Genomic DNA, 16910 nt, shown 5'->3' with positions numbered 1-16910 from the left:
CGAGCGCAATTGTAGTGCCGCTCAGAATTTTTGGAGTATTTCAAGAATCCTGACCGACATTGGATTGTAATGAGCAGGGTTTATCAATTACCATCAGCTGAACGTCCTGATCGTCCCTTATTTTCATCAAAAAAAGTTTTACGTGAGTAAAGATTGAGATAAGTCTAAGTTCGCTTTTAAGTTCTCAGCCTTAGTAATCTGATGATATCGGGAACCGATTCGTGTACCTCTGGAGTGCCCAGATACGAGGAAAAAGAATCAGGTTGAGACAGAAATGATATATTTATCAACAAACCGTTAACAAATCTGATCAGTTCAATATGTAAGCTTGTGCTATTTTAATACTTTACTTTAGATTAAATACTAATTACTTACGAGATAAAAAATAATTTGATTAATTTGAAATCTAAGCTGTTTATGTGTCAATGACAATTGACATAAATCGCAATCGTTTATTGAAATAAATCAGATTAGATTAATGCTAATATAAATATAACTTATACTATATATTTTATTATTATTTATAAACACAGCCTATTGCTCTAAAAAGTTACGAAAATATTTATTCGATAAAGCAACAGAACATTAAAAAATATGTTATTTAGAATCAGTTTATAATACGTATAAAAAAAATTAAAACACGTTGAAGACCTACACTAGAATTTAATTAAATAAGATGGTAATCGAATACTTTTTAATGCTTACTAAAAAATAGATAAACAGAACTCTACATATAGTTTGAAAAACAGATCTGCGAGCTCGTTTTTTGTGAACATTCTGTGGAAATATATGAAGATGTGTTTGTTACCGAGTATATTATATTCGAAATTGAAGCAATATTCAATTACTTAATAACTCCAACGAATTACGGTTATTCACATCTGTAAATGCCATGTGGTGGACTGAAAGTTTTGAAATTAGTTTGTAAAACTCTCCCGAATTCGTAGTACAAATATGAAAGGTGATTGAGGACAAATTATTAACTTTCCTTACTTCATTAAATTATCCTTAAATGTAGAAAACATTTTTAAACAAAACATTAAAATAAGGGACCAGACGAGCAGGACGTTCAGCTGATCGCAATTTATGCGCCCTGACCGTTACAATGCAGTGCTGCTCAGAACCGAATAATTCTGAGCGGCACTACAACTGCGCTCGTCACCTTGAGACATAAGTTGTCAAGTCTTATTTGCCTATTTCACTAACTATGGCACCTAGCCAAATTAATGCTTCCACATTACTGCTTCACGGTAGAAATAGGCGCTGTTGTGGTACCCATAATCTAGTCGACATCCTGAGCAAAGCAGCCTCCCACTGGAATTGTCGCAGGAACGATCATAATCAATACAAATATATTTCAAACTACATGATAAAAATCAAGCAAGGCTATAGCACAGTGGGTATACCAAGTAAAGCCTAGATGTTATCTCAATGTCTCTATTGCAGACGCAGAGCCATGAAAGGTAACGTTCGCTCAACGCTACACACTACACGACAATACGTGATACTAGTTGGGAGTCGCAGCCTGATGTTCTTTTATGAGCACATTTTTATTACGACATTGTTTCGTATTTCATTTTAATACGTTGTTGGTATTGCTTGTTATGTTGCAGTTGTATGTTGAAATGTCTCGTGAAATAATAATATTTTTCTTATTAACTGCTCAAAAAGAACCAGATAGTTATTTGGTCCGTTTCAGTCACGAAAGAGATGAATCATGGACATTATACGACCAATTAGGATCAATGTTAGTAGGGGAGATGTTCTACTTTCCAGCGGCCACGCGCTAAACATGCATGATACAACGCTAGTAGGGAAGATGTTCTACTTACCAGCGGCCTAGCGCTAAACCTGAACGATACAACGCTAGTAGGGAAGATGTTCTACTTAACAGCGGCCGCGCGCTAAATCTGCATGATACAACGCTAGTAGGTAAGATGTTCTACTAACTAGCTATATATATGCTTCATGTGCCTGTATACTCTCTCCATCTTCTTAGATATTTTTTTTTAATAAAAAACAACCGATTTAAAAACACTACTCCAAAACATTAGATATAATAATATGCACTAAAAAGTATGAAAATAATTGCGTATTTTTATACAATCTAATTTATTAATCTAACTATAGTAAAACGGTTATTGTTATTTTTGGAATCGGTGTCCGCGGCCCCGCTCTCGTCTCTCGCCTCCTCACGTCGCGCGTGCGCCTCAAGCACATCTCACCTATAACTATTTATGTAGTTACAAACCTACCTTGGCATACACCTATGACCTACATATGTCTACTGTGGCAGTATATACTGTTTTGTAAGATTCGGCTGGCGACTGGAAACACTACCCCATGTAGAAGATATAGAGATACCCCACATCTCACGCAACACTAAAGAATCAAGTTGATCCGAGATGATTGATCGTTGATTGTTCGAGCTGCCCTTCGTTGTATGCCGTCAAATGGACTAAACGGATACTGGGGATTGCCCGCCCAGAGGTAAGAAAAGTACTCTACGGGGGCCGAATTCGCATCTCATATTATAGTTGCAGGTAGCGGCTTTAAGTGAATTATTGTCTGGCATAGGCTGAATACACCAAACTTTTTAGGTTAGCTTTTTTCTCTTCCAAGTGACCACACAACTGAACATCGCATCAGTCTATATATAGAGGAGTGATCTGGATCCAGGGGATTCGACAAAGCAAGACTTTTCATCGATGAACGCTCTAACGATCTTACCTTGGTAAGCAACGTTTCAAGCCTCATCTTACTGTAGATGATTCACTAAAATAATTTAATTGGCAGCTTCGATTTAGTTCTCCCATAAAAAAAATGCGCATTAGAAATATATTTAGCAGCGGAAAATGAGTGCTTGACGACCTTGATCACTCCAGATCATAAGCTTTGAAGATTCCCAGTGCAATTCGAGAAATAGTGTCTTTTATGATATATACTTTATTAATGTGGTGCCGACATTTAGATCAAATTGCATGAATCGTGGTCGCGGCGGAACCTCGTAGATGGCGAGAAACTCTTGACATATTGACACTTGACACTAATAGTAAATCAATCTGTCCACGTGGCGTCTGATTCGTTTTGGTCTTTGATTCCCTAATTCACGACACACACTACTAACGACGTCTATTTCATTATTATATTGTTGGCTAAAAAGAGTGCCATCATTTTCCATTGTTATCAATGATGTTATGTGCGTAAATAATAAAGAAGATATACAGCTGAAACAAGAGAAGTTGGAATGATAGAGCTAAGTTATGAGGCTTTCAGCGGCACATTTGAACGAAGCATATTTCAAAAGTTAGGGGTGTATTCAACAACATTTATTTTGGCAGTGACTCGGCCATTACGCTATTAGGATGAACTAGCAACGAATGTTATGAAAATCGTTCTCCTACTAGTACTTTACGATTGCAAATTATATTTTCAGCTTCTTATCTCCACTTTTTAAGTAAGAGCTTTCTATTTAATATCTGAGTTTGTTTCAGATTTTCAACAAGTTGTTTCAGATTTTCAACAAGTTGTTTCAGATTTTCAACAAGTTGTTTCAGATTTTCAACAAGATTGAATAATATATACTTAGATTAAGCTTTGGTCTTCGCTCCGACAACGCAGGCAGTCGCAAAGTGCGGCAAAATGGGCGTACTTGAGCCAGTATTGAACAATGTGTGATGTTGACGTGCCACATGTTCTGTTAAACTTTGCTAATAATTGAAACTGATAAGGCCGATAAAATTTTGTAAAAAAAATACTAAAAGAAATAAGAAAGACACTGGGATCACGTCATATCATCAGTAAGTTTTTTGTATTTTATTAATTTCAATTTAAAATAGCACGAAACGTATGTAACAAAATTTGAAATATGCCATATTACATTGAAATTTTTTCTTATGATAATAAGGGATGAGATGAGCATGACGTTCAGCTGATGGTAATTGATACGCCCAAGCCATAACAATGCAGTGCCGCTCAGGATTCTTCACGCTCTACAATTGCGATCGTCACCTTGAGACATAACATGTTAGGTATCATTTGCCCAATAATTCCACTAACTACGGCGCCCTTTAGACCGAAACACAGTAACGATTATACATTACTGCTTCACAGCAGATATAGGCGCCGTTGTGGTACCCATAATCTAGCCGGCTTCCTGTGTAAAGGAGCCTCCCACTGGTGCTGTTTCCCTTCAGATGGGTCTGATGTGTCTTCAGCAGATCATACCGCACCGAGTACTCATTCTCTTCTATCTTCTCTTTACTAAATAACTTTCCACTTTTCATACTTTTCTTCTCTTTGTTCTTTACCTTTTCACTTTCGAGTCTGAACTAGAACTGCTTAGTACGGCTTATATACTCCCGGATCTGTTCTATTTTTAAAATGATTCTTTTTCATCTTTAAATTTAAATTGTACTTAGTAAACACTTTCCGCTCAGCTAAGCGTATTGTTGACGGGACTGTCAAAATTCTCAAGGACTTGAAGTTTGACAACTCTCGTCATGTACGTAAAACCGTTGCTACGCGACATAACGTTCTCATTTTAAATCAAGAAATAAATGCTAACTGTCGTTTTATCATCACAATTCATTCTCGACTACCCATAGTAGCGTCGGCGAACGAAATAGCCATAACAATGTTTTGCAATATCCTAACTTAACTGTGCCAGCTTCTTATTGTTTGCTTTGATATTACTATGGCACACAAATTAATTTATCTTGGCACTTTGTTATGAATTTGTGAGCATTGCCAGCGATATTTATATTCAATTTACTAGTTGTGAGCGCAGTATAACCATTCAACAATATTCATAGTACCCCTTATTAATTTATTTGTTTATTTGATTTTAGGTCTACCAATGGTTCTTATGATATGGCTATGTAGAACGATAAAAATATGAGAAAGACAAAAGATGTTGTAACTTTTTTTTTAATATAAGATAGCCAACTAAGTAGTCTTGGAGAATTTGTACTTGGAGTCCATAATTAGGACCTCTACATAATGTTTGGGCTGCTTCGCGTACTTTGGAGGGGGTAAATCTAAGCTGACCCATATCCCATATCCCAAGATAAACAGAGCAAGAGTAACAACACAATCTACCCTCCTCCATATCTGTTGTGGACTTCTGCAATATATATATATATATATATATATATATATATCTAGACGTCGTTAGTAGTGCAATAGTAGTTAGTAGTGTAATACATTGCAAAGTATTATCTCGAATTTAGACACCAGTTTTTTTTAGACAAATTCGAGATAATACTTTGCAATGTCTCGGAATGGGACCGACGCAATTCAGTCCATTTTGTTTAAGTGAGAAGACAGAAGTTCACGGCCAAAGAGTCTCCCTTTGTCTGCCCTCAACTCGAGGTCATTCCTCTAACTGCCACAACCTTCTTCAGCATACTCGGTGTCGATACATCAATCGACGTTCAGTTCCCTGGTATATTGAGAGTGAAGGCCACATTAGAAAAATCTTGGTGAACTCAGTAAGTCGAGACAGTACTTCACTTCACTCGTATTAGGCGAAAATTCGGCCTCACATGGAGAATTACTACTCTCACCTCTTGGCGGGCACTACCGAGTACCAGCTATTTCCATTTGACCGTTCATAAGGCAAAAATAATGAAAGAGTATTAATTAGTTCCTGACACTTTGAGTAGCTCTACAATTCCATGTCGAGACGTATTTTGTATGCACTTCAAGGCTTTATCGTTATTTGTGAATAGTGTTGTAAAAATGTATATAAAACATAACTAATCAGAAAATATGGTTATATTTTACGTCGACCCTTATTTGATTAACACACGTTTCATGGTGATCATCTCCGCTGCATTACATTATTCGAATCGAAACACTGACCTCTAACTTGGTGTACTGGGAAGATTATAATGTAATTGATGCAAGTGATATTGGGCAGGGCGTATTAATTACCATCAGCCGAGCGTCCGGCTCGTCTCGTCCCTTATTTTCATAAAAGAAAGATTCACAAACAAAGTCTGACAAATGTCATCCGCACTTCAAACCTGTTATACTTGTGAACAGTTGGTCCATCGGAATTTACTACTTAAACGTTTCTATTTTTTGGAAAATAGTTCAATAGAATCACACAATGAGATATGCAAAACTTAGGCCATAATCAGACCGAGGATCGAATCCGTAACCCGTTGCTAGATATCCGGCCTTTCAACACGTAGTGAGCATTTGATTGGGTTCATTTTTAATATTATCTTATTATAATTACCAGCTGTCGTTCAGAAGCCGTAAAGTGAATGTAAATAAATAAAGGCATGTTCTTATTATATTTATCATTTTAACATCAAAAGAAGCATTCGACTGACAATAGATTCGAGTGCAGTTAGTCAAGTTGTAAAGGCAAATGGGCGTCTGACACGCCCCTGCGCGCTACAGGAGCTCATTAAAATATTCCTACAGCTGCCATCATTTATTCCGTGCTTCACTGAATTGTAATTATGTGCTCAAGTGGACTTCACTTTACAGTGAGTGGATCGTTCGGGAAATATTCTGTTCCACGATTCAGCTTGAGTGTTACAATTATAATAATAAATGAATAATTTAATAACAATTTTTTTCACGCCTCTACTTTTAAAAGAGGTAGTAAATACTACGTAATAATACTTTTATCTGTCATAGTAACTTAGTCCCTTACTACTTTGACCACCTATTTCGTACGAACACTACGTGGACGGCCCGATCTTTTTCTGTCACAAACAGAGGAGGTCTCATTGTACCTAATAATAGCCCGGTACACAAACATTTTAGTAATACCAAGCGTAATATGAAGAGTTTTAAATTGCATTTGGCTCCATACCTACTTTGTATAATGCAATCACAGCGATTCGGTTCACTTTATCACCCCACTCCATTTTAAAATCGCAAAATATTGTACAATGTATTGGCACCAAAACGAGAAATCTCAATGAACAAAATGACAATCATATAAAAATGACAGATTTGAAATTCAAATGTAATATTTTGTTTATTTTTATTTGTAACAGTGTTTATGGCCAGTCTAAGTATATTTAGTACCTGCAGTATATTGATAGCAAAAGTTTCCTCCTGCGTTATATGTTTATCATTTAATTTAAAGTCTTTGTTGTTGTTCTTTCAGCAGAACACATACCTGGGATGTGAGTCATACAGTCCACTGATCCTTCATTTTATGGAAGGAGACAATTTCCCCTGTTTACAACACTTTTTAAAGCAACTTGCCATGACTGGCTCATCACTTTTCTAATAACACATTAGATTTTCAAGTGTGAAGTTGAAAACAAAGCCAAAACTGGTTAAATTTTTATCCATGGCACATCTATTCGGGCAATATTTTACTGCAATACGTGGCTGCATTATGTTTACTGCCAACATTTCCAGTATGTTCCAACTATAAAACTACACATCAAAATATATGGTGGATGTTTTATATTCCACAACCAAAGGGCAGTAAAATCTCTAGTACTATAACAGCAATTCTTTTCGTCCGTGTATGAGGTAGGTGTGTCTCATAAACTGCCAAAATAGACACAAAAGTATATATTAACTTTAAATGGCGGAATGAATTGATAAAATTAAACATAATAATATAAAGAGCAAATATGTGAAGCATTTTTATATATTTTCAATTAACAATATTATCTTTTGATGGCTGATATGTCTGCTATACATAAAATTTATCTTTTATGATCCAGCAAAAAAAAATGTGTGATGAAATATACTTAGTTTTTTAAATTTTCTAGGAACTATGAAAGTCATAATGTCAACACCAGGAAAGAATATAAACTAAACTTAACCGAGTAATAAAATTGGTATCTTTTATGACAGTAAAGGACGGCACGAGCAGGACGTTCAGCTGATGTTAAATAACACGCCCACCCCATTACCGTGCCGCTCAGGATTCTTTTAAAACCCAATCTCTAAAATCTGAGCGGCCCTTACTCTTGTGCTCGTCACCGTGAGTTAAGACATAATATGTTAAGTCTCATTTGCCCAGTAATTTCACTAGCTACAGCGCCTTCACGGCAGAAATAGACGCCGTTGTGGTCCCCATTATCTAGCCGGCATCCTGTGCAAAGGAGCCTTCAACTGGACCAAATTTTTTTTTATGAAAATAAGGGACGAGACGAGCCGGACGTTCAGCTGATGATAATTGATACGCCCTGCCCTTTACAATGCAGTGCCGCTCAGGATTCTTGAAAAACCCCAAAAATTCTGAGCGGCATTATAACTGCACTCGTCACCTTGAGACATAAGATGTTAAGTCTCTTTTGCCCAGTAATTTCACTAGCTACGGCGCCCTTCAGACCGAAACACAGTAATGCTTACACATTATTGCTTCACGGCAGAAATAGGCGCCGTTGTGGTACCCATAATCTATTAATTAGGTATTTTTTTACTCAGTTAAGCCTAGTCTTTTATTGGGCGACATCTATTCTTCTACTACCTGTAAGGCTTACTAAAACAGAAATATATTTCATATGGAATTAAATTAATAAATCAATTTTATTGTCAAGACATTAAAAAAAGTCGGCAGAGATTTCTTCTCAGGTCCAAGACACATATTTTCAAGTGGGTGTTAGTTTTTGACGTTTCAATAAGTTATTTTAAAAATACTATTTTGAATAGTAATATTTGTATGAGAATAAAGAATCTCCGGTTTTATAGACGTAGTTAATTGTAGACACTATAAAACTCAATGTTCTCCGTATTTGTTCAAATAATAATTTTCAAATCATATTTCAAATTTAACTTCAACACGCCTGCATCAGCTCCGCCCAATTCTAACGAGGCCCTTGAAAACTCTCCAACAGAGCTTTTACGCCTATACGAGCATCATTAAATTGTTCCCCGTGTTTTTGTCACGCCCATCGTTTTTAATGATATATTGGAATGAATAAAAAATATAATTATAAAAAAGAAATACGGGAACCGCATTAGTATGACAGACAGGGGCGTGCATTGGCTTTCTAGCAAGGAAGGCACTGTAGATTTAACTAGTCGTACTTGCGCTATAGTCGGACAGCGCTAGAGTTCCAGGTCAAAGTATTGAAGTTGTTTGTGCTTCGTAAAGTTTCCAGACCATTTACGGCCGTTCACAATATACTACCTACAGATAGAGATAAATTACTACCTTCTACTCTCAGTAATTAGCTGTGAATAATCTGAAGCTGTCCCAATATACCCGAAAAGTCATTCTTATCGCCTTATATTGGGACGCGTGAATTGCATTTTCCATACAAAATTCTATCGGCTTTACATTGACAGACGGCGTGTACGGATAAAGTGAGCTACCGTCGATAAGTTTATTGGGACGGAAAAGTCAACGATTTTTGGGACAGAAAAGTCAACAATAGTTACGATTTTTATCTCAAGTAAGAGATATAGAGAGACTGAATATTCGGAACGGCTGTTAGTCATCTTATACTTTAGTTTGTGGCATTTTAGGTACAAGTAGGCACCTAATAATATAATAGTTAGTAATTTAGATATTGCACAAATAAGGCGATGGGGTAAACGTTAGCTCGCAAGGCAATGGTTTTTATTTATTTTACCTTCAGGTAAAACGTACTAAGTAGGTGGGTGTTCAATAAAAGGCATAAAAGGCATTTATTTTCTCAAAATTGATTCCTTTGTTATTCTTTTGATGTCATTTCTAATAACTACTAGATACTAATACCACTTCGGAAACAAATGCCGCTCTGAGGGAGAAGAAGTGGCGCAAGAAACTCTTCCGGCATTCTTTTTTTGCGCTCTTATCAATAAAAATATACAATATTGTACAGTCATTTCTATCGCTATAAAATAAACACAATCTAGTCCCAGGCTGTCCGATCATTTAGATATTCAGCAGTGGAGTAATAGAATTTACGACAGAGCCATTTTTTTATAAAACATTTAAATTTATTTATAGATAATGCCTGAACAGTGGCTGGGACTTTATTATAGAAGTGTATATATTTACCCTTAAAGCTATTATGTATCTTATGAAGCCTACTAGAATTAGTTAAAAGCAATCCCTTATTTCTAGTGTTATTATAATAAAAATCATTAAGAGCAAAAAGGTGACGATTTTTGTAAACATATATTAAATTTTCATAAATGTACTGACAATGAACAGTCACAATATTTATTTCTTTAAATTTTTCTTTGAGAGACTGTCTATAACCAAGCTGATATATAGCACGAACAGCTCTCTTTTGTAGAGCAAACACTATATCAATGTCAGAAGCATGACCCCATTGTAAAATACCGTACGTCATGATGCTGTGGAAATAACTGAAGTACACTAATCTACTGATCGCAACATTCGTGTACTCTCTAATCTTTCTAACTGCATATGCCGCAGAGCTCATTCTATCTGCTAGATGGGCAATATGTGGACCCCACTGAAGCTTTTTATCTAACGTGATACACAAGAAGACCGTAGTCTCCACAAGTTCCAATCTCTGGTCATTTATAAGTACGTTGGTTTGTACCTCCGCTGTGTTTGGTGTAATGAACCGATGAAATATATAATGAAATGAATAGAAGTTTGATTATAATAACGAAACTTGTAAGTGAACTTTAATACTAGTCGTATATAAAATTTAGGATCTTATTAAAGTAGGCATTGCTCAATTGCCTATATGGAATGACGCCCCTGATGACAGACTTATTGTTAGACACAAGGTACTCTATATTATAGAAGCTTAGCATTCAACGTCGCGTCAACGTCAGCTAGTCGTAATATAATTATAGAAAAATCTTAATATATCTAAATACTGGACTAAATGACTATATAAAACATTGTTAGAATCAATTATATATCATAAGATATTCCATCGAGATACAAAAAACAAAACAAGAACGTGTTGACTTAAATGGCCAGTAAATGTACTGAGAATTTAATATCACAAATATTGTAAATCGTCTTAATAGCCAGCATAAAGATAAATCGTCTCTCATGGAGGCTGTATATTATAAAAGGCTGTGTCCTGTCGGTAGCGATGCGAGATACCCCGGGTCACGTGACTGCGCGTGATTTACCGAACACCAGATTGTATCCCATGTTACCGATACATAGAGCTACTTGATATAGACGGAGTTATCTACACTAATCTGTTTATTTTTACTATTGTATTGTATTACTTTAACATTTACAAATGTCATGTTAATGACTAAATAACTATTGATATTGATTTTAAGGCGAATGGTAAGCAGAAAACACGAAAACAATGTGTTTTTAGACAAGTTTTGTGTTGAAAATGTAGCATTTGGAGCTACTTAATCCTGTCACACATATCCTTAAATCTTATTTGTAGGTTGCTAATGCTTGCTGTTGGTTATAGTTAACACTCCACAGCCTTTTTCAACTACCACTTTTCATTGCAGTTAAACAAGTTTTTTGGCATGGCATGACGTATTTGTTTAGTACTACTCTCTGAAAAGTTGTTCTAATAGCTTGTACTTTTTTTGTGTAGGTGCATTTATTCAAATTAGTAATGAATAACGAGGATTTTAAGCATAAAAACTGTTAGAACCTATTAAAATGTTACGTTTTCCACGCAAGAATTTTGAAAATATTGCCTATGTTATGTAACATAAATGTAGATGGCGGGCCGGCTGACGTGAGCTCATATCACTCAAGGTCGCTGGCATTTAGTGTCGCCTTAAGGGATGGGTACTATTATTTTATACCTGAAAATAATACTTTGTAATCCTCGTCAAGGGAAATTTCATTAAATGTTGAGTTTGTACGTGTTATTTTGTCTTAATGATATATTCTTAGTATATATATAACTGTAAGAGTTAAAAATACCCATATTATATTTAAAATGAAATCAATATACATTTATTTATTAAAGTTAAAGAAATAACACTTTTAACTGTCAAAAGTAATACTGCTTATTTACTTCTTTTAAATCAGCATTTACATTATCATCGGTTTACAAATTATTCTAAGTTAGAATCTATGTAAAGTAACCCAACAGAATAGAAAAAATAAATAATAAAAATAAAATCTTTCAAATATAAATGGATGGATCATTTTTATATTCATTCAAACAAAACAAATCTTATAATTATATTCGTAGCCCGGGCAGACTTCTTTCTGTCAAAAGTTAATAGTAAAAATAAATAAATATAATATAATTATAGAGTGATCCCGTTATTATTATCTTAACAATAAATGACGGTAACATACAAAAATAAGTTTCGTAGACTGCAATGCTTTATAAACTTGATGATACTCATTCTAAGGCTTTCCCGGCCGGTACCGCCGCAACCGCATTTTAAATCGTAATATCATCGATGTTCGATGTTCTTACTTGGATAAAGAATAATGCTGTAGTTCTTGAAATCGCTTCGTAACTAAGACATTAATTATTTCTCGTAAAAAGTAAAGGTGGGTTAAACCACAATAACAATTTTATATCCTTTTTTAGGAATTTAGGATTTTTTTAGCAATAATCCTAAGAGATGCGATTGTGGACTTTTTTGTAGACCATTTTAAGGTATACAATATTGTAGTACGTTATCTTGATCTATCTCGTGGGGTTCAGCCAGTGTTTGCAATTATCAGTGTTTCTCTAGTATATTATGCATTTTTTATACGTACGGTTTGTACGTTTGTTCCTCACAATTCACTCTATCTATTAATAAAACCGCGTCAAAATCTGTTCCCTAGTGTTAAAGATCTAAGCATACATAGGGACAGAACTCGAAGCGACTTTGTTTTATGCTACTGTTGTGATGATGATAGTGAAAAATAAGTTTTCTATTTTGTAGACTGCAATACTTTATAAGCTTGATTATACTCTACAGTGTTTATAGTGCTTTCCCGGTCGGTACCGCCGCAACCGTTGAGTCCCTGCATTTTAAATCAGTAATATATTAGAAAATATTAATTTAAATTACTTACTATACAGAGCCATATCGATCTATATTTAATCCAAAATATATTTAAAGTACTTAATTAGATAAGGATTGTTGAATCTCATTGACCGTTCATATCTTAACAGCTTGGTGTCGTAGAGACGTCCCTTCATCGTGTGTCTCCCACTGATCAGATTTGAATTTTAAAGTGAAACATTCATTACGTCGTCTCAAACTTATTCGTCTGTGTGCCGACGGTGCCTATACTTCGCAGCAGCTGACCGTGTAGTGTATAAGACTATTACTCATTTGTGCCAGTGCTCCACGCTATTTTGTTTGTTGTTTGTCAGTGTTTAATGTAATCCTTTTCAAACAATATTTTCAACCAAGGCTGACTTAGTCTAGTTTTATTATTTCCCATTATCATTCCAATTTTCCAAGTATAAAATTAAGATTAATAAAGTGATTTTTATACCCTTAATGGAATATTGTTCCAAAAAAATTTAGTTAAATGTCTATAATGTGAAAAAAAGTTTCACTTTTACCGTGGTTTCATAAAACCACACAATCCTATTTGTTATATTTAACCGTACGTTTCGTGACTTTTTCAGAGCATGATTTCAGGGGGACGGCTCTGATCTGAAAAAGCCACGAGAGGTCTGGTGTAACACTCCTGTTAGTAAAAAAAATATTTCATGCTAATAGACTCAACTATCGTAGCCAACATTTTTACATATTATATTATGCGTGTTCTGTCTATATTTATATTTAAATCTGTGCCTCGACCACATGCAATACTGATTCGATTTTATTTATGCAGAATATTTCACATCGGCTGCCCTTCCATGTAACATAATATACACTAAAATTGATTATCTTCAGCTTAACCGTACAAGACAATGCGTAGGATTGTTGGTAAGGCGTTCAAGATAAATTTACTTAACTCCAAAACCGAAGTTATTTTTTATTGAAGTAGTACTTTGCAACGTGCATTTGAATCGTTAATTTATATATTTTTTAACCTGTTAGTGAAACTTAAGATACTAATTTATTTATTTATTTATCTGTTTTTATATAAATCTGTTTATTACCAAAACAATTATTCATTCATTAACACGAATGAATAAATTATACCATTTCTCACCATTACTCGTCCAGCCTATTGAAGTGATCGTGGCCGGATCATCGGTACATCTAACGGGGGGCCTACCAACACATCGTCTTCTGCTACGTGGTCGCCATTCGAAGACTTCACTGCCCGAACCCGATCATGACGTACACTTCGAACTATACCCTGCCCACTGCCACTTCAGTTTTACAATCATTTGGCATATGTCGGTGACATTGGTTCTCCTACGGATCTCCTCACTTCTGATTCGAACTTGCAGGAATCGTTCCAAATTTTGGAATTTTTTGTATATTTTTTTATGCAAATAAGGGACGAGCCGAGCAGGACATTCAACTGATGCTAATTGATACACCCTGCTCATTTCAATGCAGTGCCGCTCAGGATTGTTGAAAAACCCAAAAATTCTGAGCAATACAATACAATAGATACAATCACGCTCGTCACCTTCAGAAATAAGATGTTAAGTCTCACTTGCCCATTAATTTCACTAGCTACGGCGCCCTGCAGACCGAAACACAGTAATGCTTACATATTCAGATAATTAGAGTAAGTAAGCTGTTTATAATATTAAGTTTTATTTTGTTTAGGGCTTGGCACCGACTTAAAACCTATCAATAGGTAGCACATATCAATAATAGCATTTTATTAATATTTAAGATAAAGGTGTATTTAATTAAATTTTTAGTTATTTGATATTTATCAGTTTTTGAAGTCAGTTTTTTTTACAACACATAATTATTATCTTCCAGGCATGAACCAGCGGCACATTACCCAAGAACTAAATGGTTACTGCTAAGTTATCATGCTAATCGTCAAATAAAATCCATTATTATTCTCATGTTTGACGACATAAAAAATCAACAAGATTATTATAATCAGTACAAGCAGCCAATTATAATATACAACATGACGAAAACGATGAAATCGTTCAATAAGTCCGAGATATTCGAGAGCTCTCTAAGCCCGCCTTCACGCCTACTCACTAATGACCGATTCATTTTAATGATAAATGTGCCCCTTTGTGATGATAAATTATACTTGTTAAGTATTACATACTTTTACATTGTATCGTAAGATTTATGGATTGAGGAATAAATTTAGTTGCCGCCTTCCGTCGGATATTTCCTTCCGTTTGTTTGCTTATGTTATTTTGATTCTTGTCTCCAGGTATTTTGTATTATTTACATTAATTCGACGTTTATCGGTCTATTACTTTTTAAATTATCTTAATTTTATATTAATTAATTAATTATTGAAGTAAAACTTCATTAGGCGTGACTTGGGGGTAACTTAGAATTTTTTTCTGACGGAAGTAACGCTCATTTAAAAAGTCAATTGAAACATTTTTTAAGCCGTTAATTTTATGGTTTAAAAATCAAGAGGTCGCAAGAGAAATAGAGGAAGCAAATTAGAAGATGAGAAGATGAAATAGTGAAAATGGCTGGAAGAACTTGGATTAGACTATCTGCAAATAAAGAAGAGTGGAGAAGAACAGGGGAGGTCTTTATTATATACTATAGTTTGTGTTCGTTGAAATTTTGTAAAAAACAACACGCTCCAAAAAAGATTTTTAACAATGTTACAAAAATTCCTTTGAACCTATATAATGTGCTAAATCTTAGCTTACTTAAACAGTTAGGTAATTATTATCTGCGTTGCGAATCTGGGTTAAGAAATGACAAATTTCCCGAAAAAAAAACATAAACAAATTAAGTAATAATATCTAGGGTAGTGCTGCTATGAGGTTAAAGCAGTCATATATGTATGTCATTTAATATAAACGTAAGCTCGTTGTAAACTTCCCGACCCATAATCATTGATAAGCTTTCTTTAGTATAAGCGGTTTCCATAGAGCTACAACATAAGTAGACAGTAACAAAAATGGTAAACAGAGACATAAATAATAACAGATATCGAGTCGGCTCGTAAATACGGTTCGTGAGCAACTGACTGGTAGCCGAGCCGTGACGGAGGCTTATAATCCACTGCATGATTTACTATACTACAATCCCGGTGCTATGAGATAGGACATAATAAACCTATTAGCGCGATGGAATCTCAAAAATCGGTTAAAGCCAATTTTCAAAATTTAAAAAGTCACTAATCATAATCTCCATTGTAAACTGACGATTGTTGGCTGACATCACGTAGGTGTGCCAGCGCGCGGGGTCTTCATATAGGTACTTCCAACACTATCGGTGTTATTAGAAAAAAATAATTTAAATAAGGGTTAGACACGTGTGATGTTCGACAGTGAACTAACTATAAAAACGTCACTGGCCTAAAAATAACGACATCTAAAATGGAGTTTATCTTTTTCTATTATAAAACAGTGTTTAGCTTGTGTTTAGCTAAAACATCGTTACACAACATTAACTAAAGTGTACAAGAACAATTATTAGAGGAATGGAACGCAATTTTTGTCAGCTGATATCATATAATCTAAATCTTCCATCTGTCCGTTAGACACACCCTACACATTTTTTTTATTACAATGTCATTTATCAAGGACCTGGATAACCAGATAAACGCATTTTCCCAGAGATGTCCAAAATTTTCGTGTAGTGAATTTCACCCAAATGCGTTCATCCAAAATTAATATTTTACGATCTTAATAATATATTTTTTCCGTAACTTATAATTATTAGCACAAGTAAATTCAATGGGTAATATATAGCATCGTAAACAGTACAGCAAAATCTTATCAAAATTTCCTAACTCGAAGTTGGGTAGTTGCGGTTGAGTTATGAGAAAATGGCTATCACCTCGGGCTCTTTGAGCTATGGCTGATCAGCTCAAGCGATTGCATCCTTATTGACAGAGCTTTGTAATGATCACGACCTGGGCCTGGACTGCATAAATTATTGTTCAATCTACTCGTCGCTCGTACTGAGGCAGCTTGTTTGCTGTA

This window comes from Leptidea sinapis, chromosome 37 (assembly GCF_905404315.1).
Source record: "Leptidea sinapis chromosome 37, ilLepSina1.1, whole genome shotgun sequence".
Classification (NCBI taxonomy): domain Eukaryota; kingdom Metazoa; phylum Arthropoda; class Insecta; order Lepidoptera; family Pieridae; genus Leptidea; species Leptidea sinapis.
The sequence above is the reverse complement of the archived record's forward strand: the minus strand, read 5'-3'. Positions refer to the sequence as shown.